Source organism: Canis lupus, chromosome 24 (assembly GCF_003254725.2).
Source record: "Canis lupus dingo isolate Sandy chromosome 24, ASM325472v2, whole genome shotgun sequence".
Classification (NCBI taxonomy): domain Eukaryota; kingdom Metazoa; phylum Chordata; class Mammalia; order Carnivora; family Canidae; genus Canis; species Canis lupus.
In genome coordinates this window covers 33,313,119-33,340,056 of record NC_064266.1, presented here as the reverse complement: position 1 = coordinate 33,340,056, position 26,938 = coordinate 33,313,119, and the positions used below count along the sequence as shown (strand labels likewise).

Here is a 26,938-nt window from a genome sequence, read left to right as displayed (position 1 = left end):
GGCGGAAGGAGTGTGCTCCCTCAGGCAGGGATTGGGGAATTCCAGCGCAGCAAGCCCTGTCTTCCAAGGGGAGTAAAGGGGGAAGTGCAGGGCATCTGGAAACCAGCAGACAGGCTTCACTCTTCTCCAGGGCTCCAGGCAGATGTCCTCCACTCACTCTGAATTTGCTTCCTCAACTGTAAAAAAAGGGCCCTTTGTCCCTAAATTGATGTGAGGACAAAATGAGATCAAACACAGAAAATGCTTACCGCAGTGCACGTCGCAAGTCCCCAATAATGGCCATGGTCGCTTTTAATTACAGGTCAAGACAGGGATTCCAACTTGGGATCAGGAGATTGGGGACTTGGACTCCAATCTGCCCCGTGTGACTTACAACAAATGCCTTCTTATCTCTCTAGGTTTGGGACTCTTCAACTGCAAAACGGGGCAGGGCGGATGATGGCGTTGAGGGGTAGGTGGCTTTCAGTTCTCCAGCCCCTTCTGCACTGAGCACGGAGCTTCAGCCCCAAAGTTTCCCCAGTATGGGTCCCTCCCTTCTCTCTTCCCCACCAGCCCCTTTAAGGAAGGGTCTGTGTTTGCCTTCCTGGAGGCATCACTTGGGAAAGGCAACATAACAACCCAAGAAGTGGGGTGCCTGGGTTGCTCAGTTAAGCATCTGCCTTCAGCTCAGATCTTGATCCCGGGGTCCTGCGATACAGCCCTGTATCAGGCTCCCTGCTCCATGAGCAGCCTGTTTCTCCCTCTGCCTGCCGCTCCCCCTGCTTGTGTTCTCTCTCTCTCAAATAAATAAATAAAATCTTAAAAAAAAAAAAACAAGAATATGGATTTAAAGGGCTCACTATGTGCCAGGCACTTTCTTTTTCTTCTTCTTTTTTCTAAAAAATTTTATTGGGCAGCCTGGGTGGCTCAGCAGTTTAGCACCGCCTTCAGCCCAGAGCCTGATCCCGGAGACCCGGATCCAATCAAGTCCGACATTGGGCTCCCTGCATGGAGCCTGCTTCTCCCTCTACCTGTGTCTCTGCCTCTCTCTCTCTCTCTCTCTCTCTCTCTCTCTCTCCCTCTCTCTCTCTGATTCTCATGAATGAATAAATAAAATCTTTTTAAAAAATATTTATTTATCTGAGAGAGAGGGAGAGCATGAACAGGGGGAGGGGCAGAGGGAGAGGCAGAGGGACAAGCAGACTCCTAACTGAGCATGGACCTGATGCAGACTCCATCCCAGGACCTGAACCCAAGTCAGATGCTTAACCGAGTCACCCAGGCACTCCTGCTGGGAACTTTCTATGCTTATCTAATAAATGAATCTGTGAGGTGAAGATACTTCTCTTATAGGAAAATTGAAGCTCTAGAATTCACGAATTAATGAGCATTGGCTTTGGAGTCACCCAGCTGTGTCGCCTTGAGCAAGTCACTTCACCTCAGAGCCATATTAATCATCTATTTCTTTTTTAAAAAAGATTTTATTTATTTATTCATGAGAGACACACAGAGAAAGAGAGAGGCAGAGACACAGGCAGAGGGAGAAGCAGGCTCCATGCAGGGAGCCCGACCTGGGACTCAATCTGGGGTCTCCAGGATCACACCCTGGGCTGAAGGCGGCGCTAAACTGCCGAGCCGCCATGGGGCTGCCCTAATCATCTATTTCTCGAGATTCACTGTGTGGAGTACTGCAAAAACTTCCCTATAAGCATCTCATTTCATCCCCACCACCATCTGTAGGTAGGTTTATTTATTGTTTTTTAAAGATTTTATTTATTTATTCATGAGAGACACAGAGAGGGAGGCAGAGGGAGAAGCAGGCTCCTTGCAGGGAGCCAGATGCAGGGCTTAATCCCAGGATTCCAGGATCACCACCTGAGCCAAAAGCAGATGCTCAACCACTGAGCCACTCAGGTGCCCCTGTGAGGTAGATTTAATGAGCACCCTTCCTACTTTTAGAGGAGGACACTGAGGTTCAGAGCAGTTAAAGAACTTGCTTATGACCACACAGCAAGTTAGTTCACCAAACCAAGATTCAAGCCTAAGGCTGCACAGTTCTGAAGTCTTTTTTTGTTTGTTTGTTTTTTAATTGTTGTTCAATTTGAACCAGTTCTGAAGTCTTTCATCTTCATCACCATTTACCGAGGAGTGAGATGGCCAGAGGAGGAGGGGAAGGAGCTCGGGGAAGAGAGACCAAAAACTCAACGCTTTCTCCCCTGATCCCCTGAACCCACCCAAGAACAGAGCAGGCTCAGGCCTTTGGGGAATCAGAGGTTAGGACAAGGTACCTAGGGGGACCATATTCTATTCCAGAATTGAAAGTGTGTAGTCATCGAGCAATATCATTTTATTTTTTGAAAGATTTCATTTTTTTATTTGAAAGAGAGAGCACAAGGAGGGGCAGAGGGAGAGAGAGAGAAGCAGGCTCCCTAGTAACAAGGAGCCTAATGCAGGACTCAATCTGAGGACCCTGGGATCATGACCTGAGCTGCAGACAGACATTTAACCGACTGAGCCATGCAGATGCTCCAAGCAATATATCATTTTAGAGATGGAAATAAAGAGACTCTCAATCAAGGGGGTCTTCATCTGGTGGCAGACTCAAGCTTTAGAAGATTCCATGAATCACTCCCAACTTGCCATCAACGGTTTAAAATATGTTATATCAGGGATCCCTGGGTGGCTCAGCAGTTTAGCGCCTGCCTTTGGCCCAGGGTGCGATCCTGGAGTCCCAGGATCGAGTCCCGCGTCGGGCTCCCGGTGCATGGAGCCTACTTCTCCCTCCTCCTGTGTCTCTGCCTCTCTCTCTCTCTCTGTCTATCATAAATAAATAAATAAATAAATAAATAAATAAATCTTTAAAATAAAATAAAATAGGGATCCCTGGGTGGCGCAGCGGTTTGGCACCTGCCTTTGGCCCAGGGCGTGATCCTGGAGACCCAGGATCGAGTCCCACGTCGGGCTCCCGGTGCATGGAGCCTGCTTCTCCCTCTGCCTGTGTCTCTGCCTCTCTCTCTCTCTCTCTCTGTGTGACTATCATAAATAAATAAAAATTTAAAAAATAAAATAAAATATGTCATATCTATGTATATATGTTGTGTTTCTCAAATTTAACACTATTGACATTTGGGGGCGGATAATTATTTGTTTTGAGGGTCTGTCCTGTGCATCATAGGATGTTTAGTAGCATCCCCAGCCTCTACCCACTAGGTGCCAGGAGCACCTCCCCCTGCCAGTTGTGACAACCAGAAATGTTGCCAAACATTGCCAAACGTCCCCTAGATGGGTGGGAGGGGCAAAATCACCACCAGTTGAGAACCACTAATATATGTTGATTTTTTATATAAAGGACCCAAAGCTTTTCTCATATATCCAAACCGTTGATAATGATCCTTAAATATTCAGGTATTTGTTGAGTTTTTATGGGCCAGACATTGTGCTAAAAATTTGGGAATACTGTAGTGACCAAAATGTGGTCATGGAACTGAGCCCAGTAGGGAAGAAACTGAATAATTAATTACCAGAGAGACCAACATCACAAGGGGATGGTGTACTAATCTACTCCAATTACCCCCATCAGGCAGATGAGGAAACTAAAGCCCAGAGTAGAGAATTTACCTCTCTTGGGTCACAGAGCAAGGACAGCATGAGTGGCACAATAAGGAGTGGTAGCAATGAGCCTGCCTTGCGAGCCAGCCAAGCGACTGAAGTTCTAATCTCAGTTCTGGCACCAATTTGCTGTGTGATCTGGGCAATTGGCATAACCTGTCAATTTCCCCAGATTACATCTGGGTATTTACATCTGTAAAGTGGGTATTAGCATTACCCTCAGTTTCCCCATCTGTAAAATGGGGGTAATAATAGGAGGTAATACCTCATTGTAAGGGTCAAATTAACGCATATAAAGTGCCTGTCATATGGTAGTAAGTGCTTGCTGCTGTTTTAATTATGTTGGCCTCCAGGCTGTTTTTACCAAATGCGGGGGCAGGAGGAGAGCACCCAGCCAGGAACCCCTGGCTTGATTCCTGGAGTCAATCCAAACAAGAACCCTCCTTTCCTCACCCCCTTCCAACTTCCTCCTTTACCCACTGGCAACCCAGCCCCCATCAAGAGGAACTTAGGAGAGTGTGGCTTTCAACACAGCAATGGCAGGAAGTGGTTCTGGTTACCACATCCCCTTCCCCACTTCCCTCAGCCCCTCCTTCCAACACCACAAGTTTAGCCAAGGCCCCAGGAAAGGAGGCAGAGAGCAGGATATTCCTCCAGGTGGTTACCCCTTGACCCTGACCTGAGGTCATAGCATGGACTTTACACCCCTCCCCCAGGTGGAGGTCCCATAAGATGGGGAGGGGGCTGTTCCTCAAGCCCTGAGTCACCAGCTGGATGACACAGCCCCACAGGCAGGCTGCTGTTAGTAACACCAGGCCCCCAGACCCGGGTCAGCCTCACGAGGTGAGGAACCTCTCCCCCAGTGTAGGATGGGGAATTTCCAAGCCTGTTCCTCCTGAACCTGCCAAGGATGGGAGGGGCAGCCAGGCCTGAGGTGCCCTGGCAGGAAATGGGAAAGACACTTGTGCGTGTCTGTGATGAAGCAGAAAGGTGTATACACTGCAAGACACTGCCCCAGGGAAGAGCATCACCCAAGTACCCACCGCCACCCACAAACGTACCTACCATCCCTAGCCCCAGGGTAGTGGCAATCACCGGGCTCTTGTAGGCCTTAGTAATAATGTCTTGCCTCCCACTTGTCTCTACTGAGCTCCTTCAAAAGGAAACCATATAGTAGAGACTTTGGAATCAGACCTTCTGGGTTCAAATTCCAGCTCCTACTACATCTGGTGGTGTGACCTTAGATAAGTCACTTTGCTTCTCTGTGTCTCCACAGCCTCAGCTGTAAAATGGGGGGAGAATAGCCCTCACTCAAAGGGTCATGGTGAGGATTAAATGCTATTATACATAGCAAGTTTTTGCACACAATAGGTACACCTACCAGAAAAACATGTTAGCTGTCATGATTCTGTTACTCTAATGTTCTCTCCTTTATGAATTAGGATTCACGGTGAGGAATCTGTGAGGCTCAGGGAGTTGCCCAAGTCCATGCAGCTAGCCAAGGGCAGGCCTGGGATTCCATCCAGACCTGACCCCGGCACCCTGTTCTTTCCATCACATTTGGCATGGGCCGATAGCCACCCCGGTGGCCAACAATTCTGATAGTCAATGCACAGCCCACTTAATGCTTTATCCAGTGCTGTCATGTACCTTATCCCATCTGATTTGCACCAAATGGCAGAACTTCTTAACATTTTATTAGAACCTGAGCTTTCCTGGAAAGCCGAGACTGTAGCCCATTTCCAAGGTGACAGACCCAAGGCTGAGAAAAATGCTTCAAGTTGCTCACTGTCACATAGCTGGTGAGTGACAGAGCTCCTGCGCAAGCTTTCTGACTCCAAATCCCGTGCTAAGATCAGGTCACTGGATCTGACAAGAAGGAAGTCTGTGGGGAAAGCAGCCCCAGCATGGGGTGGAGTGCCCAGAAGTCAAGCTGGAGAGACCAATAGACAGAACAGGTGTGGAGTATTTGGGTGGGTCCTATAGGGGGAAATAATTGGGGGAATAAAAAGGAAAGTGAAAGATTAAGGTAGCTGGACAGGGCAGAGAACAGTGTAAGGGAGTTTCCATTATGGTGAGAGGTTCATGTCTTCAAGAGGGGATAATCCTGTGGAGGGAGAGTTGTACCAATTGAGGGGGAAAGAGGATGAGCCTGGGACTGGCAGCCCCTGTCAGTGTATTCCCACTGGCTATGCATGGGTTCCAGCAAAACAGGTGCAGCCCCCCAAATACACATTTAGAAGATTCTTTGGTTGTTTTTTAGATTTAGACTATTTTTTTAGAGCAGCTTTAGTGGGTTCACAGCAAAACTGAGAAGAATGCACAGAGAATTCCCATATACCCCCTGCCTCCACATATGCACAGCTTCCCACATTATCAATGTACATTCGTTACAATCCATGAACCTGCATTGACACATCATTATAACCCAGAGTCCTCAGTTTACAATTAGGGGCTCATTCGTGGTGCTGTACATTCCATTGGGTTTGGACAAATGCATAATGGACAAATGCATAATGACATGCATCCATCATTATGCTCTCATACTGGGTAGTTTCACTGCCCTAAAAATCCTCTGGACTCAGCTTATTCATTCCTCCCCACCACAAAGACTGTTTTCGATATTTGAAAAAAAAAAATCCTTTAAGTAGCCACCATGGGAAATATTGGATCTTTGGTGAACTTCCTTATATAGTCATTTCAGGGTTTAGTGTTGTTTTACTCTGACATATGGGGAAGGGCATCATATTCTCAGGGATAGCAGCCCCTAAAAGTCTAAATCTGGTCCTGTTCACAATGGGGAGGGGGTTGGGGAAAGCCCTAATCCTTGGAAATTCCAGGTTAAACATTTAGTGGTCAAACATTAATCCTAGGTTAAACATTCAGGCAGTGCTGGCCTGAATTGAGAGCCCTGGGGACCAGAGGGGGAGGGAGTCCACACTGCACACAGGGAAACTGGTGACTTCTTTGCTGCATTTCTAAACCTGGGTTGAGCCCCTACTCTTGGCCAGGCATGCTTTCTCATGCATCTTCTAGTTCAGCAGTTCTCCAAGTGTAGTCCCAGGACCAGCAGCATCAGCACCACCAGGAATTTGTTAGAAATGCAGATTCTCAAATGCTCCCACCCCAGAATTACTGAATCAGCACCCCTGGGTGGGACCCGGCACTCTTTGTTTTAAAATGTATGCTCAAAGGGGTGGCTGGGTGGCTCAGTTGGTTAAGCATCCAACTCTTTTTCTTTTTTTAAGATTTTACTTTTTTATTCATAAGAGACACAGAGAGAGAGGCAGAGACAGAGGCAGAGGGAGAAGCAGGTTCCCTGCAGGGAACGTGATGCAGGACTGATCCCAAGACCCTTGGATCATGCCCTGAGCTGAAGGCAGACACTCAACCACTGAGCCACCCAGGTGCCCAAGCATCCAACTCTTGATTTAGGCTCAGGTCAGGATCTCCAGGTTGTGAGATCAGCCCCTCCTCAGGCTCTGGGGTGGGAGGTGGAGGAGGTCCTTGCTCAGCAGGGAGTCTGCTTGGGGATTCTCTCCCTCCCCCCTCCCCCTACTCACACTCTGTCTCTTTCTGTATAAATAATTAAAATCTTAAATAAATAAATAAATAAATAAGGTCGGAATCTTCGTCTTTCTGACTGTAAAGCTGATGCTCCTCACTACAGCATTATAATGAGAGATGACTTCAAATATTTAACAACCGGGACCCTGACCAATCAGACTGATTCTATCCAAGGAGCTTTAGGAGGCCCCTCATTGGGTGGAGGGGTGGAAGGGGAGAATGATCATTATTAACCCTTTTGTTCTTTGTTCTGTCATTCTAGGAGTCTGGGAGAAGGGACTAGAGCTCTGGGGCATTTAGAAGGTTCAAAGTACCACCTGTTATCGATGGGTAGGTAAGGAAATTTTTCAGCATTTTAATAACTGGTGCTTACCACTGAACACCAGCCCTGAGTTTTAGTCTGCTTCCCAGGGGAGGTTCCTGAAGCTTGCACACTGGGTAGAGGGCCTGGAGCTAAACAGTCCAAAAGAGATCACAGGTATAACAAATGTCTTATGAGAATACATGTTCAACAGTGCTTCTCAAATTTGGCTGCACATGGGAGTCTCCTAGGATTTTCTTTTGACTAATGATGCCTGGGTTTCATCCCCCCAGAGACTCTGACTTAATTGGTCTGGGTTGCAGCTTGGGCATCGGGCGTTTTTTTTTTTTTTTTTTTTTTTTTTTTTTAAGAGAACAATCCTATACAGGTTCCCTGAAGCCTGGGAGACCTTACAGATTAAGAATCCCTGGTTTGCATTGGTATTTCCCAAGGCTGAGGACTTTTTAAAAAAATACAGATTCTCAAGAGATTCGGATTCAGTAATCAGTGGGGCCTGGACCTGGGCGTTAGCAAGCCCCTCTGGTATAGAAACCAGTGACAGGGACAGCCCCTGCAGGCCGCAGCAACTGAGAGAGGCTCAGAGATTCTAACCCCTCTCTCCCAGCCCACCCCCAACTAGTTGAAGCAACCAAGAACATTTTGCCAGTAAGTATCCAGAACCAATTTCCGCAGTTCTTCCTTCCCCTGTGCTGCAGAGACATTGCTTCAAAGAACATGCTCTGAAACAGTCTAAGACACCCTCCCGCGAGAGCCGTTTCCTGGTTGCGTGGCGGCAGCAGAGCCGGAGGCCTGCTCTCATTTGCCTTTCTTTCCCATTAATCCTGGGACACCCTCATTTAGATGCGATCTGCATACATTTGCATATTGAATTCCAGTGCCCCCTCCTCCTCCACCGCCCAACCCTGTGGCAGGTTGGCAGGGTGGGAGGCAATAAAACGAATGTATTCCCGGAGCCCGCTGAGATGTGTTTGAACCTCACGCAGCGCTGGGACTTTGATACACCTGAAGCGGGTTGCCAGGTTGAAGGGAAGACAGCTCAGAGGCTCAGCGTGGATGCAGCAGGAAGGCAGACCCAGGAGGCCTCCTGGGGTCTAGAACCAGCAGTTCCACCCAGCTCCTGATGAGAGGCAATGCGGAATTTCTTCAGTGGGAAAAGATGAGAGCAGCAGTAGTTGGGGAGGGGCTTTCCCTTTCAGGGAGGCAGGTGAGCTGCCTTCACAACTTCAGAGAGGGCCTGGCTTGGAGACCGCTGGTAAAGTTCTGCCAGCTTTGACCACCAGCTCTGTGAAGCTGCAGCCAGGCGACAGCTGGTCCCACAGGCCTGGATTTGAACTCTATATCTTTGGGTAAATGACTTCCCCTCCCTAAACCACATTTTCCTCATCTTTATAATGGGAATAATAAGCTAATTGGGAGCCACGGCTTTATCTGATGATTCAGTAATGGAATATCTTTCCCAGGCCCCTTCGGAGGTTGGGAAGGAATCTGCAAACAGGTGCAGGTGGAAGGTAGCATGGGGAGCCCAGCAGCCCCACCAGTCCTCACGGACTGTCCCTGCAGTGTGGTTCCAGCCAGGCTCGAGGCTAACCAGATTCCCTTGCTTCTCACTCACTTTCCTAGTTTGGTCTTGAGCCTTCACATCACTGCTGGGAGCCTCCGGAATGCTACCGGATACCTTTCTTTTCACTTAAGGCAGCCCCGACCAGTTGTGACTGCTTGCTGTCAGGGGCCCCAATTGACACAAGGGCCATTCTGTTCCTTCTCAACACCCTGAGTTGCTTTGATTGAAAGCTCCACCATCTGGGTTTGCCAAAGCCTCCCAGATAGGGCGTCCTGCAGTTCCCAGGGGCAACTCCACTGCCACCTGGTCATTCACTCCTCTCTAGCCCTGCTCCTCCCTCCAGGCTCCCCTGCCTGCTTCTGTTCTATTCATAGCACTCTCTCCTCCCTGCTCTTCCCAGTTTCCAAACCATCTGGATAGACTCCTAGAGTGCCTGCCCGCACCCCATTCCCCTGTCATCCAAACAGTTTACAACCTGTATAATCCTTTTAAATCCAACCCCTGGGGGTTGGATAGACTGGGGATGCGTACACAACAGACATTTATTTTCTCACAATTCTGGGAGGCTTGAAGTTCAAGATCAAGGTGTCAACAGAGTTGGTGACTTTTTTTTTTTAAGATTATCTATTTATTTATTTGAGAGAGCAGGAGTAGTGGTGAGGAGCAGAGTGGGGAGCAGCAGAGGGAGAGGGAGAAGCAGGCTCCCTGCTGAGCAGGGAGCTCAATGACTTGGGACTCAATCCCTGGACCCTGAGATCATGACCTGAACCAAAGGCAGACGCTTAACCAACTGAGCCACCCAGGGATCCCTTATGGGTTATTTCTAAGGCCTCTCTCCTTGGCTAGTAGCCAGCTGTCTTCTCCCTGTGACCCTACATGGGCTCCTCTCTGTAGCTGTGTATCCTCATTTCCTCTTACAAAACGCCAATCATACTGGATTAGGATCCACTCTAATGACCTTGTTTTAAATTAATTACCTCTTTTAAAAAATATTTTATTTATTTATTCACAAGAGACACAGAGAGAGAAGCAGAGACACAGGCAGAGGGAGGAGCAGGCTCCCCTGCCTGATGTGGGACTCAATCCCAGGACCCCGGGATCACGACCTGGGCCAAAGGCAGACCTTCAACCACTGAGCCACCCAGGCACCCCAATTTAATTACCTCTTTAAAGACCCTGTCTCGGGATCCCTGGGTGGCGCAGCGGTTTGGCGCCTGCCTTTGGCCCAGGGCGCGATCCTGGAGACCCGGGATTGAATCCCACGTCGGGCTCCCGGTGCATGGAGCCTGCTTCTCCCTCTGCCTGTCTCTCTCTCTCTCTCTCTCTCTCTGTGAGACTATCATAAATAAATAAAAATTTAAAAAAAAATAAAGACCCTGTCTCTAAGTATAGCCTCATTCTGAGGTCCTAGGAGTTAGGACTTGGACATATGAATGGGGAGAAGGGAGCAGAATTCAGCCTGGAACACCCTCCTCCATCCTCTGCATTCTCACTGCTGCTGCTGGAGCTTCAGCCCTACTGTTTCTCACCTGCTAGTGCACTACTAGCTCAGCTCCTCTAGCCAACCCCACCCCCAGCACCCACATACTCTAGATTCCTCTCCTCCATCAGCTCTCCCTGACCGTGCCTCAGAAATCTTCCATGTCCCCTAGCATCTCCAGAAAAAAGACTGAACTCCTTAGCCTGGCACCCAAGGCCCTTCAGAACCTGGCACAACCTCCTTCAAGAATCATCATGGTGACCAGGGCCAGGAAAAATGGGCACGCTGTCTAGCGCCTTGCTGGTGTCATTCATAATTTATGAAAACAAAGCAAAACAACCAAGTGTTAATTCGTGGACCTACAGCTTTGGCATCACCTGGGAGCTTGTTTGAAATGCGGAATCTTAGGCTGGGGCCCCAGACCTGCCAAATCAGAATCTGCATCACGTGCACAGACCCCAAGCAAAACTGGGAAGCTTACAAACAGCAATGGTATCCAGAGAGGGACTCACAGGAGTGAGACCTTTGATCACCTTGTTGGGTCAGAAACTTGTTTCTGTCCTAACAGAAATATCCAATTCCCAGGAGTCTGGGATGTATAGCAGATGATGATTCTGAACAAACAAATGAACTTGACTTCCCAGGGCTATTAGGAATGCCTAACTCGCAAGTATGAACAAATGAAAAGGTTGCTGGGAATGGTCCCCTGATGGAAAAGGCAAGATTCTTGTTGCTTCTTCCCATTCAGCAAGCATTTATTGAGGCTCTGCTGAGTGCCAGGTTGAATGTTGGGTGTCAGGCAGGTGTGTGGAATGAAAGGAAACAGGAGTTTTATTCTGTAGGAGTTCACAAACCAGGAAGGGAGAGAGATCACAAACACATGTACCCACTCCCATTTCTCCTCCACACCCCTTACTTCAGTTCATAGAGGACATCACGCTCTGGACCCTGGAGTGCACTCTCTGATTCCCCCTGCCCCCGCCCCAAATCCTTCCCACACCTCCCCCTCCTTGCTCTCCCCCTGTGTCTGGCTCAATCTTATTCATCTTTTAGATTTCAGCTGAGATGTCATTTCTTCCAGGAAAATACTGCTGACCACCCCAACCTGGGAGGTGGGGCTCTTCTGTGATCTCATGATTCCCCTCAACCCACCACTTCCCTTACTGTGGCATTTTTCATCATTCAGAGTGAATTTCCTGTTTATTCTTCTATCTCTCTTCACAGGCTGAGATATAGTTATGAGGACAGGACCCTTATCTGCTGTGTTCATTATATTTGCAAGTATTTAAGCATAGAAAAAAATAATAATGCTAGTCTGTTTTTTTTAATTCATACTATGTGCCAGGAACCGTCCTAAGTATTTATATGTGTTAACTCATTTAATCCTCACAACTACCCAGTGAGTGGGTGCTATTGGTTTTCCCATTTCACAGATGAAGAGATAGAGACACAGAAGTTAACTAGCTCACGCAAGGAAACACAGCTATTTTTTTTTTTTTTTTTGGAAACACAGCTATTAAGCAGCAGAGTAGGGATTCAAACCTAGGCAGTCTGACTCCAGAGTCTGCATATTGGAAGAGGGAGTGATAAATTCTAAGGAGAAGTCAGAAATCAGGGAAGTCTTCAGGAGCAACACTTGAGCCCAGTTTTGAAGAATGCATAGAAGTTTGCCATGTAGAAAAGGAGTGGGGGGTGGGAGCATTTGCCGACTGGACAACCTCCAATTTGTCAATGCACAGCATCTTCCTAAAGGGCAAAGGGAAAGCAATTGACAGCACTCCAGATACTGGCCTGGGAGGGTCAGACAGTGACTGTCTTAGCGTCCAGTTTCAGCCTGAGTCATGCATGAGTGGGTCGAGGCAAGTTACACATGCCCTAGGGTTCTGGTCCTTCAGTCTCTGCGTGGGTGAGAAGTACACTCCCCTACCCTCTTGCCTCAAGATGCAAGGCTTAAAAAAAAAAAAAAAAAAGGTTCCAGGCCTACTCCTGAACCATGCCCCAGTTCCTTGCAGGGATTGCCTCACCACCTCAGAAGGAAGGGCCCAGCAGGCACACCTCCAGGCAGGTACAGACCCAGGATAGCCCTGGAACCTGTGGGAAGAGTCCAGGAGTTTCCCCAAAACCCTACTCAGACTGTCCTCAGCCTGACTTTACAGACTCTGGGAGCCTCCTCTGGCTCAGGTATCTCTCAACCTTTATTTTTGTTTTTTTTGTTTTTGTTTTTAATTTTTTATTTATTTATGATAGTCACACAGAGAGAGAGAGAGAGAGAGGCAGAGACATAGAGGGAGAAGCAGGCTCCATGCACCGGGAGCCTGATGTGGGATTCGATCCCGGGTCTCCAGGATTGCGCCCTGGGCCAAAGGCAGGCGCCAAACCGCTGCGCCACCCAGGGATCCCTCTCTCAACCTTTAAAGCCCCGGAATACTTTTAGGAAATTGGATCCCAAGAAAACCTCAGGATATAAGGCAAATTAAGAGGTGTTCTTCAGCTCCCCACTGCCATCAACCCTGTCCTTGGGAGAGCCCCTGAGACCTGACCTAGCCCAGCTACTTCTTTTTACTATCGGGAAAACAGACGCTGGAGGAAGGAAAAAATTTGCCAAGAACACAGGAAGAGTCAGGCCTGGCACCTGGGTGGCAACTTGTTGCAGGGTTCTTGTCTCACAGAGTTGAAGAATGAATCTCAGGGACACAAAAGGGTGAAGTGAAAGTTTATTAGTGAAGAGGAGAACAGAAAGGAAAGAAAGAAAAAACTCTTTTGGAGTGAGAGAGGTCCCAATGGGTTGCCACTCAGGGCTTTTATGGTGGGTCTTTTATAGAAAACTGATCAGGGACCTTGGTAAATATCTTGTCTATAACATTTATCACAAACAAGATGAATTTGTAAATATCATGAAAATATCCCATCTATTAGAACAAACAAGGTGGATTTGTTATGTTCCCTTCTCTCTGGCTAATATCTCCTCTATAACATTTCTCCACATCTGGGATTTCCATGAACCTGGTTAGTAGCCTCCTGCCAGAGCCTAGGCTGGAAAATCAGGGCCTCCTGTTCTCTCCCTGCCTATACCTTAACCCTTTCCTTACTCATCCTGAGTCCAACAAGAAGAGGCAAGCCCTCTTCTTGATAAGCAGCACCATCTCCCCTGTCCCTTCTGTCCTGGCCTCTGGAATGCAATTGGAAGACTCTACCCTCTGCCTTCATTCCTACCATTCATTCATTCAGTCAGTCAGCAGACATTTATTAGGCTCCTTCTAAGTGTCAGGCACTGAGAAGGGCCCCCGACCTCAGTGGGTGACAGAGTGATGTGTGTTAAGACAAACACATTCACAGACATTGACAATCCCCTCTGACAAAGCCACAGCGATGACCATCTGATCATCCATCCCTCATTCGCAGGGCCTAGTACAAAGTAGGCACCCAATAAATATGTGTGGAGCACAGAGGAAAAAGTGATGTAGGGATGGTGAGCTGACAGGGGTGAGGGCCAAGTTAGACTTCAGAGCCCCTCCCTCTCTGACCCACCACCACTCAGCACCTTGGATGGTGTAACGATGGTGATGATGACAGGCTAAGGACAAGAAAACTCAGACCCACACGCTGCCTGAGCTCTCAGCTTTGTGAGACCCAGACTCTCTGACCCAATGGCCACCAGGTCCATGCCTCTGTCTCAATTTAAATTAATTAAAATTAAATATGTAAAATTCAGTTCCCCAGACTCACTAGCCACATTTCCAGGGCTTCAAAGCCACATATGGCCAGTGGTGATCTCACCAGACAGTACAGATTAAAGAACACTGGCATCACCACAGAAAGTTCTTTTGAACTGTGCTACTAGTCTATAGCAGCAACTTGCAGATTTTGAATTTCAGGGACTAGTATATGTTCAAAAGTATTTGAGAAAGGACATAGATTGCCAACTCTTTGGGTGCCTGGGCTGGCTCAGTTGGTAGAACATGTAACTCTTGATCTGAGGATTGTAGGTTCTAGCCCCATGTTGAGTGTAGAGATTACTGTAAAAAAAGGGGGGGGGGAATCCCTGGGTGGCTCGGCGGTTTGGCGCCTACCTTTGGCCTGGGGTGCGGTCCTGGAGACCCGGGATCGAGTCCCGGGATCGAGTCCCACGTCGGGCTCCCGGCGTGGAACCTGCTTCTCCCTCCTCCTGTGTCTCTGCCTCTCTCTCAATCTCTGTGTCTATCATGAATGAATGAATAAATAAATAAATAAATAAATAAATAATAAATCTTCAAAAAAAAAAAAAAACAAAAACAAAAAAAAAGAGGGGGGATCCTTGGGTGGCTCAGCAGTTTAGCGCAGCCTTCAGCCCAGGGCCTGATCCTGGAGTCCCAGGATCAAGTCCCACGTCGTTGGGCTCCCTGCATGGAGCCTGCTTCTCCCTCTGCCTGTGTCTCTGCCTCTCTCTCTCTGTGTGTCTCTCATTAATAAATAAATAATTAAAAAATATTTTTAACTCTTCATTTTACCAGAAAAATTAAAATGCGTAATAATGATTAAAAAAAAAAAAAAGAACATGGACACTAGAAGTATTATGAAATCTTGCCCTGGATCCTGGGCTTAAATAGTTCACATTAAAAGACATTCATGGAATAATTGAGGGAATTTGAATTTGGATTGCGTATTGGAGGGGTGCCTGGATGGCTCAGTGGGTCAAGTGCCTGACTCTTAATTTCAGTTCAGGACGTGATCTCGAGGTCCTGGGACCGAGCCCCAAGTCCAGCTCCATGCTTAGCAGGAGTCAGCTTGAGATTCTCCCTCTCCCTCTGCCCCTCTCTCTGCTCTCTCTCCCTAAAATAAATAAATCTTAAATTAAAAAAATTTTTAAGGTTGTATATTGGAGAATTGTATTGTGGTTATGTAGACGATGGCCTACATTCTTTGGAGATTGAGGTGGAAGATTTAGGGGTGAAATATGACTATACTGCAACTAACTCCCTTCCTTGTGGTTCAGGAAAAATGTTATATAAATTTATGACTATAAATGTGAACATAAATGAACATAAATATAAATATAGAGAAGGAGAGAATCAAATGTATCAATATATTAAACAATGAGTCTAACAAGAACAAAAAATAAATAATAAAACAAAATGAAAAACAAAGAACTGGTGACTCTAAGTGAAGATTATAGGAGGGCTCACTGTACTCTTCCTGTTACTTTCCTGAAAGTTTGAGAATTTTTCAAAATACAAAGTTGAGGGGAATATCAGAAGTTAAGATGGTTCCTCTGCTGCCAGGTAGAGCACAAGTCATCTTGCAGGCTGCACTGATGCCCAGCTCTTGACGTGGGATGTTGGTTACATGGTGATGTGGGTTACACTGTACTTCTGCCCCCATCCCAAAAAAGCAATATAGACTAAGAAACTGTGAATGTTGACTATATGTGGGAAAAGGGTTTTTGCTAATGTTAAGGATTTTAAGATGAGGTTATTCTGGATTAGGGTGCTCCCACAGTCCAGTGACTGGTGTCCTTAGAAGAGAAAAGTAGAGGGAGATTTGCCCAGAGACACAGAGAAGAGGCCATGTGAAGAGGCTGGAGGGACATGGCCGTAAGCCAAGGATCTCTTGGAACCACTAGAAGCTGGAAGAGTCAAGGAAGGAGTCTCCCCCAGAGCCTTCAGAGGGAGCACGAAGCTGGCTGACACCTAGATTTCAGACGTCCAGCCTCCAAAACTAAGAAATAAATTGCTGTTGTTTTAAGCCACCAAGTTTGTGGTCATCTATCTTGGCAACCCTAGGACACTAAAACATGGGTGTGTTCACTTAAGGAAAATTCATCAAGCTGTACACTCAAGATTTGTGTGCATTTCTCTATGTGTGTTATATACTCCTTCAAAAATGTACTTAAAAATAAATAAACAAGAATGACTATCTACTTTCAGCATTCATTTTAAAAAAATTAAAAGAAAAAGTTTAGTAAGGATATCCTCTCAAAATAAAAGATGGGCCCTGGGACTCCTGGGTGGCTCAGGGGTTGGACGCCTGCCTTCCGCTCAGGTCCTGATCCCAGCATCCGGGATTGAGTCCTGCATTGGGCTCCCTGCATGGAGGCTGCTTCTCTCTCTGCCTGTATCTCTGCCTCTCTCTCTCAGTCTGTGTCTCTCATGAATAAATAAATAAATCTTTAAAAAAAAGATGGGCCCTTAATATTAAATTTAACATTATGACACTATTTCCCTTCATTTTGCTAAGAATCCGCAAACACATCTCATTATAGATAAGCACCAGGTACAGATGGACTGCATCAGAATCACCAGGGGAGCTTTAAAAAATCCAGAATCCCAGACAGAGAGGTCACGGAGAAAGGATAAAGACTCCAGAAATAGACTTGAATACATGTGGGAATTTAGTATATGCTAAAGGTGGCATTTCAAATTAGTGGGGGAAGACAGATTATTCAATATGGTGTTGGTTCAACTGGCTAGCCACTTGGAAAAAAATAAAGCTGTATCTCTACCTCATTCCAATTTACCAAAATAAATTCCAGATGGATGAAAATGTTAATTAAGGAGAAAAAAAAAACACCCTAAAAGGACTACAAGAAAATGTGAGACGTTTTCCTTTTATAATCTAGAGGTAGGAATTGCCTTTAACCAACATTTACTGAATACTTAATCTTTAACTTTGTGCTTGGTGCTAGAGATGGGAAGGATGGTTGCCCTCCAGGAACTCATACTACTGAGGGTGATCTAAAACACTGGTTCCCAGGTTGTAAGGTTTCACTAACCATTAATAATACTATTTTAAATTCATTGCTTTTTAATAATCTTAGACTGAGGAAAACATTTCTATGCACAATACGGAAATCAGAAAGCTATTATGAAAAAAGATTAATAAATTTTACTACATAAAAAAACAAATGGCCAAAAAACAAAAAAACAAATGGCCCTGATGGGCAGGGGAATGAAAATAGATTGCTCAATGGGTATGAGGTCTCCTTTGGGGGTGATAAAAATATTTTGGAACTAGATAGAAGTGGTGGTTGCATAACATTATGAGTGTATTAAATAATACTGACTTGCAAACTTTAAAATGATTAATTTTCTGTTATGTGAATTTCACTTCAATTTAAAAAAATAAATAGGAATGCAATTTTTAAAGTCAACTTTAAAAACTCTAAATGGTTGTGGTGGGGGAGGGACTCTAAATGCCTCACTGGGAAAAAAAACTCAGCAACACAAAGGGAAGACAAAAATATTCACTTCCCTAATATACAAAGAGTTCTTACAAATCAATAAGACAAAGATATACAATCCAGTGTTGGTAAGGGCATGGAATAACAGACAAACTCATATATCACTGGTAAGAATATAAATTGATGTGAACTTTTGGGAATGTAATTTTGAAACACTGTAATTTAAATGGACATAACTTTTGACATAGCAATTTCACTGCTGAGATTTTCATACAAATGTACTTACACAAGAGTCATTGTATTACTCTTGGAACTCAAGGAGACATACAGGTTCAAGGTGTTTTTTGCTGCACTGTTTATAGTAGCAAATAAGTCAATGTAAGTGTCCATTAGTAGGGAACTGGTTAAATATGATACATCCCCTTGGTAGTGGAACCTTTCCAGACATTAAAAGGAACAAGATATATAGGTGCTTGTGGAAAATTATCCAAGACAAGAACTATTAAGTGTATGTTGGGGTGGGGAGGGAGCATTGTCTACAGCAGTTTGTATTACATATCCAGTGTGTGCAGATTTTTCAAAAAGATTTATTCACTTGAGAGAGAGAGAGAGAAAGAGAGAGAGAGAGAGAAGAGGAGCAGAGGGAGAGGAAGACAAGCAGACTCCATGCTGAGCTCAGAGTCCAGCGCAGGACTGGATCCTAGGACCCTGAGATCATGACCTGAGCAACATCAAGAGTCAGATGCTCAACCAACTCAGCCATCCAGGGGCCCCCAGTGTGTGCAGGTTTTTTAAACATTTCTGTTTTAAACTTGATAACAGTGGCTACCTCTAGGAAGTCACCGTTAACCTTGAGGGACAGGGAGAGAGATTTTACCTTAACTTTATATATTTTTGTACTTCTTTTTTTTTTTTAAGATTTTATTTATTTATTCATGAGAGACAGAGAGAGAGAGAGGCATAGACACAGGCCCAGGGAGAAAGCAGGCTCCATGCAGGTAGCCTGACGTGGGACTCCATCCGGGGTCTCCAGGATCACAACCCTGGCCGAAGGCAGGCGCTAAACCACTGGGCCACCTGGGCTGCCCTCTTTTGGTACTTCTTGAATTTTTAAACATACATCGTTTTTTTATATATTACTTTTTGGGTTAATTTTAATTTTAATTAAAAAATTATTTGTTTATCTGACAAGAGAGAGCATGAGCACAAGCAGGGGGAGCTGCAGAGGGAGAGGGAGAAGTGGACTCCCCACTGAGCAGGGAGCCTGACTAGGGGCTGGATCCCAGGACCCTGGGATCATGACCTGATGCTTGACCAACTAAGCCACCCGGGTGCCCCAAGGTTATTTTTTAAATTGTGAAATAGCTTAGGCATAGGAAAAGTATAGATAATAATGAACAAACTCGGGTTCTCACCGCCCAGATTAAGTAATTTAACATGACAGACACAATTTGAAGATCCCTGTGCATCTTTCTATGACCCCACCCCTTCCTCTCTTCCTAAAGGTAACACCATTCTGAATTTGGTGTTATCAGATATGCATGTTTTTATTCCTTTGCCCTAAAATGCTTTTTAAAACTTCCATATCTATCAATAAAAAACGTTATTTTGCGTGTTTGATCCTTTGCAGAATTAGTGTTAAGTTTTACAGCATAGCTCTTAGACACAGGCAACTCAGGCCTTACATCCAGAGCTTTAGAGGGCCTCCCTGGCCCTTCTCTGTCTGTGCCCCCCTCTACGGGGCAAGGAGCCCAAGGGAATGTGCACATGCGGCGCCTGCGAGCATCTCTGAGACCACACTCAGGGTACTCAGGCCCCCAGGACTCCCAGTCCATATAGCCTCTAGTGTTACGCAGAATCTATGCAGGACTTTCTCCAGGGTCCATCCCCCTGAAGGTGGGCCATCTACCTGAAGGTGCATCCCTAGATGCGAGGGGTGGTCAAGGGCTGTTTGGGGGCGGGGGCGGGGGCGGATGGAGAGTAAATGGAATGGAACTCAGGCGGATGTGCCCACACAAACGCGGGGAATGAGGTGGGATGCAAATATAGGGGTGGGCCTCTATTCTTGCCTTGGGTTCTCCTCCCCGGCCCCCCATACACTAAATTCTGTGCATTTGACAACTCGCTTTTCCACTCAACATAACGTTTTTGATCATGATTGATGTTCACCCCTATACAGTATTTCTTTAAAGTTTCTTAAAATTTGCAGATCCCTGGCCCATCCCCTAGAGGATTCTAACGGGGAGGATGGGGCTGAGGCTTCTGCATCTGTAGGAAGCTCTGTGCAATGCAGTTGGGCAGCCTATTTTGGGAACCATGGGAGATAAGCCCTTCTCGGCATGTCCCTGGTTTGGTCCAGGCTGTCGTTTTTCGCTATCCCTCCACGGGGTCCCCAAGGTCGACCTGGACGGGCCCCTGGAGGCATCAGCCACCAACCCCGCGGCCTGATTCTGGTCTCAGCGACCAGGCGGAGGCAGCGCGCGCCCCCTGCTGGAGACAAAGACGATTGAGCAGTTGGGTCCCTCCGCGCCTCCACTCTGCGGCGCTCACCCAGGCTTTCCCCATCTTTTAAAGTGCATTTAGGGTACCCCACGTGGAGTGGAGTAGAAGAATTGCTATTCCCTACCTTCGTAAGACGTTCACATAGAACATATATATCCTGATAGCTTCTTTTTATGGAGCCTTTATATAGGAATGAAGGAGTGCCCTGGTGGAGGGAGGATCTGTGGGCTCAGGTCCTGGTGGGTCCTCTGATCACTGCATGACCTCCCGCAAGTCATTGAACCCCTGGATAACGCAGTTCCTCACGAACGAAATATGGGGCAGTAATGTCACCGATCGCACAAGACTGCTTTGAGGATTAGAGTTTAAAGTGGTGCCTGGCATGTGGCAAGGACCAGTCACTATTAGATGCCAGATCCAGGGTTATGATTACTCATGGTGACAGAGGGCTTACTGGTGCCAGCTGCTGTTCTATGCTCTTTCTGTTGATGATATCATTAATCACCACAACTCCACAAAATGAGTATACTTCTATTCTTTCCCAGTTTACAGAAGAGGAAAATGAGGGACAGAGAATCAAGTGACTTGGCAAAAGCTCACAGCTGGTCAGGGGTGAAGCATGATTTGAACCTAGGCCATTGTACTCCAGAGCCCATACTTTTAAAGATTTTATTTATTTATTCATGAGAGACACAGAAAAGCAGAAACGTAGGCAGAGGGGGAAGCAGGCTCCCCTCAGGGAGCCTGATGTGAGACTCGATCCTAGGACCCGGGGATCACAACCTGAGCCAAAGGCAGATGCTCAACCACTGAGTCACCCAGATGTCCCCCTTTTAAAGGTTATTTTATTTTATTTTTTAAAGGTTATTTTAAAAATTGATTTATTGATTGATTTTAGACAAAGAGGGTGTGAGAGCCAGATAAGGGGCAGAGGGAGAGAGAGAATCCTCAAGCAGAGCCTCAACCCAGGACTCGATCCCAGGATCCCGAGATCATGACCTGAGCCAGAAACAAGAATCAGATGCTCAATAGACTGAGCTACCCAGGCACCCCCCAGAGCTCATACTTTTAATCACTACATCCTCATGGCAATCTGGTAAGGCATGTACTATGCCCATTATGCAGCTGGGGACATTGCGGCTCAGAGACGTGGAGTGACTTGCCTCAGATCACACAACTAATTAGTGCTGGAGCCCTGGCCTGGACTCACCCCAGTTCTGTCTCTTTGCATTGTCTCAAGTAACTCTATGACAACCCAGAAGACAAGGTGACCCTGTATGACAAGTGAGGATGCTGAATGGAGATGATTCAGGGACTTGCTCAAGGCCACAGAGCCAGTTAGTAGGGAGCTTTCTCTTTTGGGGGTGCAGCCTGAGGACATTCTATCTGGGGCCCAGCACCTCCACGGCGCCCTGCTGCCACTCTTGGCCATCCCTTGCCTGTATGATCACAGCTCTAGTTCCCAGGCACTCGAGCTGAGCACCACTTGCTTCTGGGCCAGCTTGGGCACAGCTGTCAAAATCGTGCTCTCAAGCTGTCACTCAGCCTGAGCCTGGCCTCTGCATTGGTTGCTGGGGCTTTCTGTATGGTTTGAGGCTCCGATTCCATTGCCCTGCCCTCTGGAAGGCAGCTGGTACCACAGAAGAAGCAGGATTTCAGAACCAAACAGTCCAGGGTTCAAATCTAGCTGTGTCTGTCATTTCTGTACAATCCTGGGTTTTCTCATCTCCCTGAACTGCTATTTCATCCCCTGTAAAAGTGAGGTAAGGACCAGCACTTTGCAGGCTCCTGGAAGGATGAAATGCAATCAGGTATGTACAGCATCTTGTACACAGCAAATGCTCAATAAATGTTAGATCCTTTTGCTAATCTTTTGCTCCAGACCCTCTTCTCCTGCTGTCCGTGGCTCTTCCTGATAGGCCCAGCTGTCACCACCTTCTGTCCCTGTATGTCTCCAGGCCTGCATCAGGCCTGGGTATAGAACAGGTATCCTCTGTGGGGCCTGGGGACAATGCAGGAGGGCACATGAGCTCTGGCCCATAGGCAGAATGACATCACCACATACAACTCAGTATTGTTCAGTGGCCTAACAAAGACTGATTGAGCACCTACTATGCACCAGAAAGTGTTCTTAGTAATGGGGCTGTAGTGGTAAATGAGAAAATTAAGATTTGCTATGTCTACATCACTGTTTGCTATGAATGTATGACTGAGAACTTCCCTCTTTGGTGTTCAGCCGCTGAGTGGGGCCCCATACATGCTGATACTGTGCCCATTTGCTGAGAGCCTGCACTGTTTTCGATGCATTGTTTCATTTAATGCTCCCAGGTGCCATAGGAAGTCTTCATATCAGCCCCAATTTATAGGTGAGGGAGTGGAGATGTAGAGTTAAATAACTTGAAGAGAAGGCAAGAGCCTGACTGTAGATAGTCTAGTTCCAGGACCTGAGCTTAATGGTGCTGCCATGCATTCTCCCTTTTACTCTTCAGAGTTTGTATTGTTACTCCCACTTTACAGATGAGGAAACTAGACTCAGAGGGAATGAGGGCTGGCCGAGGTCACAGGGCATATAAACATAGGTGTTGGAATATTTAAACCCTAGGTGTGGCCCGAATCCAGACCCCAGGGTGTCCCTGATTCATTCAACAACTATTTTCTTCACAGCAAAAAAAAAAAAAAAAAAATCAAAGCCGGGTCTTGGCTTGGGAGGCTAAATCTGTGGAGGAGGCTGAGGGATAACTGGTAGCATCAGTACTGTGGTATATGTTATGATAGAGGCATGTAGAACGTGCTAGGGAACATGCACTAGGGAGATAACCACTCTGTTTGGAAGGAGTCCCTGAAGGCTCTCTGGAAGAGGTGATGCTTAAGGCGAATATGGAAAGATAAGGAGCCTAGAAGGATCAAGTGGAGGTATGGGGAGGTGGACTGCCTGATAGAATACACATGATGTAGCTCCTTCCTAGGTGGGCGACTACTTGGGCCACTTAATTTTTCTGTTTATCTCAAATCCACTCACTCCTGCTACACTCCTTACAGTAGAGGCTGGTCCCTGCAAACTATGCTTCCTGGGCTCCTTTGCCAACAGGCTTCTGGCTGCATTTGACCAATGGGAAGCCCTGATGAGAGATCAGAGTAAGATGAAAGGAGAAGCCAGGGTATTTCTCCCCATCTCTTTCAGCCTTGTGAGTCGGGGCTGGAGTGGCAGGGGTATGACACAGCTATGATTTCTCCTACATAGTTGTGGCTTCTTCTAGAAAGGCCCATTGTGGCTCCCAGTCCTCTCTGGGTGGCCCATTACCGGTTTTGGTGATGCCATCTCCTCCCTATAGAGCTCCAACCTTGGGGGGCGGGTCATGGCTTTCAAAGTTGTTGGTAACTTCTGGTTTGCTTCAGCCTCCCCTGGTTGCTCTTTTTTTTTTTTTTAATTTTTATTTATTTATGATAGGCACACAGTGAGAGAGAGAGGCAGAGACACAGGCAGACGGAGAAGCAGGCTCCATGCACCGGGAGCCCGACATGGGACTCGATCCCGGATCTCCAGGATCATGCCATGGGCCAAAGGCAGGCGCTAAACCGCTGTGCCACCCAGGGATCCCTCCCCTGGTTGCTCTTTCTGGTCACCCCACAACTTTGTAATGAACTCTCCGTATTAGATTCTCTCTTTAAAATCATCTGATATGGGTCTTATTTTCCTGGGAAGATGCTCTGTGTCCGTTTCCTGGCCTATAAAAAGAGGGCTCATTGATTCATTGAACAAATAGGAATCTAGTGGCTTCCTCATGACTGTACACCTGTGCTAAGTGTTGGGAATATCACGGGAAACAAGATACATTATAAGATATGAAAATCCACATGCTGCCCATCCTTCATATCTCTGTGATGATCAGAAGAGATGCTTGCATAAATGCCCCTGCTGCCTGGGTTTCAGGAATTGCCATCACAGGCAAACACTGTTTGGACCAAAGCCTGTTTTCTGAGTCTAAGTGTTCTGGTCCTAAGGCCTTTCCCCACCTTTCCTCCCCCAAGTCCTGAAAGAGAAAAATTTAGGACAAATGAAAGGAAGCCTTAATTTACACCATGGGAAGTCAACTTAAGGGATTCATTATCTCAAGTGGTGGTGCAGTTTTAAGCTATAAATAGGTTTTTAAGAACAGGTTTAGTTAAACCCATAGATGGCAGTGGGCACGGAGACAGAAGATAGAGACGAGCCCTGGAGCACCCACCTGCTGACTGCCTACTCTTAGCTCTGCTGCCCTCCTGAGGCATCTAGTACAGTGCAAGGAGCACTGGACTGGGTGTCAGGAAACCAGGGTTTGAATGCCAGCTCTGCTGACCAAGTACATGACCTTGGACAATTCACTTCACTGCTCCTGAGCCTGTTTCCTCATCAGCCACTTGGGAATATTGGGAATATCTAAGATCTTTGGTTGTTGTGATGATTACAGTTTAAAAATGCATGTAATGCACCTCATGTAGCATATGGTACACACTAAGTGCTCAGTCAACATTCACTAGTGTGATTCTTCTCTGCTGCAGGAGCTCTGGCCAGGAATCACAGCCCTCTCCATTAGACCAAGAAACATCCTATGTGATTTTGAGCAAGGCACTTTCTTTCTCTGGGCTTCACCTTCATCATCTGTAAAACAGGAAGCTAGTAACTGCCCTCCCTAGCTAAGGAAAGAACAGTTAAAGTATCACCTGTTACTATTGTTACTACATGAGCAATGTTGGAGCAGTCTAAAAGTGTGGTGCTTGGAGCCACATTGCCCAGTTTTCAATCCCAGCTCTACCCGCTACTTAGATTCCTTTCCTGATGTATGCCTGTTTCCTCACACATAAAATGGAGTTAATGACAGCAACTACTTCATAGGGTGGTTAAGAGGATTATATAAACTAACGGAGGTAAAGTGCTTAGAACAGTGACTAGCACAGAGCATTTTAAGTGTTGCGATTACTAAGCATCCAACGCACAGCACCTAAATTGCTTGGGGCTTTTGAATCAGAAAGACCTATGTCTGTGTCCCACCTTCCTGGTGGTCTGACCTTGGAAACGTCACTTCCTCTTCCTGAACCTCGGCTTCCTCTTCTCTACAGTGTAAGATGATAACAACCTGCATCCTTAAGGCACCATGATGCAGCAAAGCGTGTGTACACTGCCTGGCATGTGGCAGGTGCTCAATGAAAGTGTTTCCCTCCTCTGCCCCTCCTCTTGGCTCCTCCCTCCATCATTCTTCTCAATGGTCCACCTCATCCTTCTCACCCAGAGCCTCTTCGCTGCTTCTAAGAAGTCTCCCCCTCAGAAGTGAGGCAATGACACACTGCACATTTTGGTGGGAAGAACCCTGGATCGGCAGTCAGAAAACCAGGGTTGGCTTGCTTGTCTTCCTAATGGAAGGATTCTGATACGCTGTTTCCAAGGAGCCATGGCCTTGGGCCAAGAGTGTTCCCTCTCTGGGCCTTGGGCTCCTCTTCTGTTCCATGGTGGGGTTCTTATATTTTAAATCATGGCATCCTGGGCAGCCCTGGTGGCTCAGCGGTTTAGCACTGCCTTCGGCCCAGGGCATGATCCTGGAGACCCAGGATGGAGTCCCACATCTGGCTCCCTGCATGGAGCCTGCTTCTTCTGCCTGAGTCTCTGCCTCTCTCTCCCTGTGTCTCTCATGAATAAATAAAAATAAAATCTTAAAACAACGACAACAACAACAACATGGCATCCTGCAATCTTATGATTGGGTGGGAAATGCCAAGATTAGGGTTGATCCTTAGGTGGGCTGGAGAGGGGAATGGGTGCTATGGGTCTACTCCTGAGTACCTCAAAATCCTTGGGAGAGATGGACTTGGGTCAGAGACAGGATATATCCTACTGGCAAGTGGTGAGGGTTGGAGCTGGCTCTGTAGAGCTGAGAAATCAGGTCCTCACTGGAAACCTGTCCAGGGAGTGCAAAACCAACCTGCCATCATACCATTGTTGACTCAGCTTACCAAGGCTGCTCTGGGGGCCTAGGCCTGCTGGGTGGAAGGGATGATGAGGGGACCTTACCCATCCAGAGGCCTCATGCTGTATTTCCCCTACCAAAACCTGCTCCTAGTAAAGGACCAGGGAAACCCTCTCATACTCAAGCACCCTTTGCCTTTTTAAATGGGGTTGTTGTTTTTTTTTTTTAACAGGAGTGTTTTGAGAGTCTTCCTCCTCTCGCCTCATTTCTATTTTTCAATTGAAGGTAGCTATTTTTCAATGGAACTCATACAACACCGATTTAGGGACAAACCAAGGGGCCAGGCTCCCTCACAAAATGCTAGACAGGCTTAAACAGAAAATAGTGCCAAAGGTGGCATTTGCAGCATCAGGAGGGGTATACCTGAAGGGCTGCAGACCTCAAAATGCATCTACACTTGTTTACACTGAGCAGAGGAGGGCTGTGGGGGAGGTCTCTATCTCCAGCTCTACTAGTGGAACAAAGACGTATGAATAAAGTTCACTAAGGGCCGGGCACTGACTCCTCTCCATGGCCCCGAATCCAGCCATCCGGACTTGCCTCCCCAGTGCCCAGAGGGGACTTTGGACCAGCCACTTCCCATCTCTGGGCCTCAGTTTCCCCAACGGTACAAGGATTATATATGCTCCCCTCCTCCCAGGATACATCAGACCTAATCGGGAAGGATTCGATCAGGCTCGATAAGAGAGTTAAGTCACCAGTCCTGAGACAGGTGAAATGACTAATACTGTTTATTCCTCTCCGGCCGAGGCAGAGCGCCCCG

General features: G+C 46.8%; 1 long non-coding RNA gene across 1 annotated transcript; it reads left to right on the top strand.

Moving 5' to 3' along the window:
• The first annotated feature begins 184 nt into the window (after positions 1-184).
• On the top strand, positions 185-16,414 carry LOC118352280 (uncharacterized). Its single transcript, XR_004809171.2, has 3 exons — positions 185-451; positions 7,418-7,485; positions 15,981-16,414. It is a non-coding gene; the product is annotated as an uncharacterized LOC118352280 (long non-coding RNA).
• Positions 16,415-26,938: the final 10,524 nt, after the last annotated feature.